A 5,110-nucleotide genomic window follows, 5' to 3' on the forward strand; every position below is an offset into this window, starting at 1 on the left:
GGAGATTTGGGCTATTTCCAGATTTTGGCTGTTGCAAAAAAGCAACCTCACAGATCCTTTTAAAGGATGTCAGGTGCTTTCAGGTAACCCTAGACTACAGTACCACTGCTATCCTAGCAGGCACACTGAAATAGTTAAATGTTGTAATAGTGAGAAATCATTTTCTTTTTTAAAAATGTATTTTCTTACTTTTATATATTTTAGTCTCATGAGATTATTTTCTTTTTTAAATAGAAAGTCTTACTGTAAAGCCTACATCTGTGTAAAAAATGAAAGAATGATCTGGTTGATGTGGATGTGTGGAACCTAGGAACCCTCTCTTGGATTTTCTTATTCCCCAAAAAACTTCATTTCCTCTAAAGAGCTGCTCAGAAGTTTGAAAACCAGTGGACAAGCCATCCTAGTTGTCTTGATGCTACAGAAGCAAAGACGCTTTACAGAGATGTTGCATTCCTGTAACAGGTAAGGCAGGTGGATGCTAAAACTTTTTACATTTCTTTTTTTTTCTTTTTTTTTTTTTTTTTTTTTTGAGACAGAGTCATGCTGTGGCCCAAGCTGGAGTGCAGTGGCATGATGTTGGTTCACTGCAACCTCTACCTCCTGGGTTCAAACAATTTTCAGGCCTCAGCCTCCCCAGTAGCTGAGACTACAGGCATGTGCCACCATGCCTGGCTAATTTTTGTGTTTTTAGTAGAGACAGGGTTTCACCATGTTGGCCAGGCTGGTCTTGAACTCTGGACCTCAGGTGATCCACCTGCCTTAGCCTCCCAAAATGCTAGGATTACAGGCGTGAGCCACCACGCCCGGTCTAGTTTTTGTATTTTTAGTAGAAATGGGGTTTCACCATGTTGGCCAGTCTGATCTCGAACTCCTGGCCTCAAGTGATCCACCAGCCTAGGCCTCCCAAAGTGTTGGGATTACAGACGTGAGCCATGGCACCCAGCCTTTTGTTTGTTTTTGTTTTTATGTATTTCATTAAATGAATTGTCCTTTCAGTGGTATATCAGGTGATCTTGCCTTCTGGTACTCTTGAAAAATATGAAAAGAAACAACTGAAGTAGGCATCTCCTATAATTAGTATGTAGCATTTTATTCTTAGAAAATGTGTGGTAACCTGGCCCTGGATTTTACCTTTTTGCAAAGTGATATCTGAATAAAATGAACACTAGATTCCCACTTGGAGTGAAAGAACATTGCAATTGAGGCCATGGCTAAGTTTTAACTGCCATACCCCTGTACTCCCTGACTTTCTAATGAATTAGACAATGATGTTTTATTTTTGTTTTTTGTTTTTGCATAATACTTTGAAGTCTGCTATCACAAGTTGTGAACCTCTATCTCTTGCAGTTTAGGTAAGGCAACACATTTAATGAATTCACATTTAAGTGAATTCCTCACAGGGATGACGAACTCTGTTCAAATAGGTCAGGATGTGCAGTTTGTGGTGAAAGTTCTACTTGACTTTGACCTAGCTGTTTGAAGCTGAGAGCTAACAGATAGTAAGTGTTGCACTGATTGCAAATGAATAAATAAGTAACATTATGGGGTTTTAAATGACCAAGGAGGGAGTAGATTGTGACATCGACTGGGTATTTAGGGAAGGACTCCTTCCTGATACCAAAAGTTAGGTCTGTGCAAAGTACACCAAGTGGAAAAAAGTTGAGACAAGAGTTTAGGTTTCAGGATAAATGTTCTGCTCTGTTGGCACTGGTTTTAAGTCTTTTGTGCTACTTTTTAGGCATTGCTGTGTAAGTTTTGGTGGTGCATGGGTACAATGAAGCCAGGAGGGATAGAAAGGCAAATGATGCATGTGCTGCAGGCTAAACAGGGGCTGTTCCTTATGCCTCATAACCACCTGTGTGTGACAGTTTCACATTTCCTATCAAATTATTATCTTCATTCATTTCTACTTGTGAGTGAAGTTCGGAGACTAAGAAAAAGCCAGCTGTTGGAATAGAAAGCACTTTAGGATAAAATGGTCTTGTTAAAATCGCCAATTAAAAAGTTAAGCCCCTGATGTACAAATAACTAAAACACATACATACAAAGACACTGCTTCTTGTTCAGTGATTTACTTCACAGCTGATTCATAATCAAATGAACAAGAATCTGCAAGAACAGAACATGGTGGGCAGGGTCCAGTAATTCCAAATGTTGTCATCCTAGCTCTTCCTGAAGTATATTGAATCCTCCAAGTGTATCCCATTGTGCTAACTAGGCTTTAAGTCTTTTGTCTGTAGATTCATTCTCAAAGTTTCTCCCTCAGAACAAAGAGCATGCCATCCTGTAAACTACTCTCCCTGATTTTTTTTTCACTCAATTTCTTAAAGTTTCTTTCAGTTGCTTTTCAGACTCTGGCAGCCAGATTCTGCTTTCATCTTTCCAGTGACACTCTTCTGGCAGATTACTAAAGACCGATTCGTAGACCTGTCCATGTGGCCTCTCTCAAACTCAACACCATTCATGTGACCTTGTTCATACTGCCTCTCTGACCACTTAACATTGTCCCTTAGATGTTAAAGGTCCTTATATTAATAGTTTTATTTTTAGCTCCTTTACGTTTTACATTTTGTCCTGAGGAATCTCAGCTACATGCATGGTCTTCAATATATGCTGGTAATTCTCATTCACGTAGCTCTCCTGTTGGCTTTTCCCCACTCGTTTAAAAACAACCACTTCACTTTGCTGGACTCTACGTTGAATGCCTCATTTTCAGCTCACACTCATGCTGTGCCTTTATTTAGATTTGTTGTGGTTGTTTTCCCCGCATTCTGGAAAGCTCCTTACCTAAATCCTATTTATTCCTTAATGCTTAGCACAATTTATTACTCTTGTTTCCATGGCACTACATTGTACTTCTATTTTAGAGACTACCTTCCTCTGAAGCATATGACAGGTTCGTTTACTATCCAGCCCACCAAAACTCAGTTTTTGAGCTCCTCTATATTCATCTTTTTATGGCTAACCCTCACCATCATGAGTGCTTAGTAAATGTTGAGTTGGAATGAATTTATTCCTACAGGTTGCACTTGTTCTCTCACCAAGTTTTCTGGCCAAATAATTCTGGAATGATTTCCTTACCTTAAGGGAGTCTGATCTGGGAAGAGCCTGGGATGTGATGTAACTTCATATACTGTATAGCTGAATATTCATTTACTTAAGATCTTAGCTCCGTTAGAAAGCAGTGAAAGCAGTGTTGATTTAGAGGCTGGGCATGGTGGCTCACGCCTGTAATGCCAGCACTTTGGGAGGCCGAGACGGGCAGATCACTTAAGGTCAGGAGTTGAAGACCAGCCTGGCCAACATGGCAAAACCCCATCTCTACTAAAAATACAAAAATTACCCGGGTGTGGTGGCGCATGCCTGTGATCCCAGCTACTTGGGAGGGTAAGGCAGGAGGAGGTTACAGTGAGCCAAGATCACACCACTGTACTCCAGCCTGGGCAACAGAGTTAAACTGTATCTCAACCAAAAAAAAAAAAAAAATGCAGTATTGATTTAGAGCTAAGGTCACCTGATGCTCACGCCAGTAATATTTCTCCCTGCACCATGTTATTGTCCAAGGCAGACACTGTAATGCTCTACACTGCTGAAAAACTAAGCTTGAGATGCATAAAAGAACACACAGAGATGGGGAGTCAGTTCTCCATACATTTTGTGAGTAGAGGCATTGGTGTTTTGTTCCAAACTATCCAATCGAGAATGTTCGTATAATGACAGCTTTGGAAGATAGAGACTATCTTCCTCTGGATCATAGGACAGGTTTGTTTACTACCCGTTACAGTCAAAATAGTGTTTCCCTCTAATGCAAAAGTCAGGCCAGTTTGCTTGTGACCTCATTATGTTTGGGCTGTGATGCAAACCCACTGCACGTGCAGTATCCACCTAGCTCGCCCTGTGTCACTCCCATGGGATCTGGGGCTCAAACTCATGTTGCTTGCTATGTTCTAAATAAGTAAGTCTGTTGTCTGACCCAGGAGTCTCATGTCTTCTGCCAGCGTTCAGAAAACTAGTTTTCAAGAAGGGTAACATCTTAGACCTTTTACAGCCCTTGACACAGCAATATTAAGAAATAAAATCAGGTAAGTTATTTAATATAGCAGTTCATAATTTAGGCCATGGATCATCTCTGCAGAGAATCCTACCATGCTGCATTCTTGCTTTAAACCTTTCACCCTCTAAAACGATGCCCAGGAGCCAATGTTAGTCATGGTCTTCCTGTATTTGCCCTAAGCTGTTTCATAGCCTTCCAGGACAACACTTGCACAGTCATGTTATCCTTAAGCACCAACAAAAGAAATGGAGAAATTTGAGCCATGTGTCCTGAGCTCTGAAAGGCAGCAATCATCTTGACCCCTAGCATACACCATGTTCAGCTTCCTCCCCTTGGCCAGGTACCACAGCTACTTCTAGCCCAGTGATCAGCAGGCCCTCCAGCATGAAGACCTTTGAGAAGGATCTAAGAGTGCTATAAGCTGTCAACTCCTAATATGATTTGTGCACTATCATCACCTTGAAGTAAACCAGACTAGTTATTTTCATGCTAAGAAAGAGTTGTTTGAAAACAGTGCCTTCTTTTTGATGTCTCTTGTAGGGTACTGGCAGAGGGATCTCAATTTTTACTTTATACCTGAAGGGCAGCTTTTTGGTCTGATAGTTTTATAGTGCAATCATTCACATTTTAAATCACAAATACCCCCACCTCTTGATGAAAACTCCAGTCTGTGGCATGGGTGTACATTCACTGCCTAAACGACCTTTGGCCAAAATTTGTGTGTATATGAAGTCATTCTACTTTAGCATACTCAAAGGCATTCCTTTAAACCATTTATCTGCTTGTACACAATAGCCAAAGGAATATTTGTTTCTATGGCTGATGTAATAAACTATCACAAATTTAGTGGCTGAAAAAAAGTTATTCTCTTTTACTTTTGGAGTCCAAATTCATGGGGCCAAAACTAAGGTATTGGTGCTCTGCTCTAGGGCAGGATCCGTTTCTTGCCTTTTCCAGTTTCTGGTAGTTGCCAACATTCTTTGGCTTGTGGCCACCTCACTCCAGTCTCCTCTGCCTCTGTGGCATCATTGCCATCTCTTCTGTCTGAAACTTTCC

The sequence above is a fragment of the Symphalangus syndactylus genome, chromosome 21 (assembly GCF_028878055.3).
Source record: "Symphalangus syndactylus isolate Jambi chromosome 21, NHGRI_mSymSyn1-v2.1_pri, whole genome shotgun sequence".
NCBI classification, from domain to species: Eukaryota; Metazoa; Chordata; class Mammalia; order Primates; family Hylobatidae; genus Symphalangus; species Symphalangus syndactylus.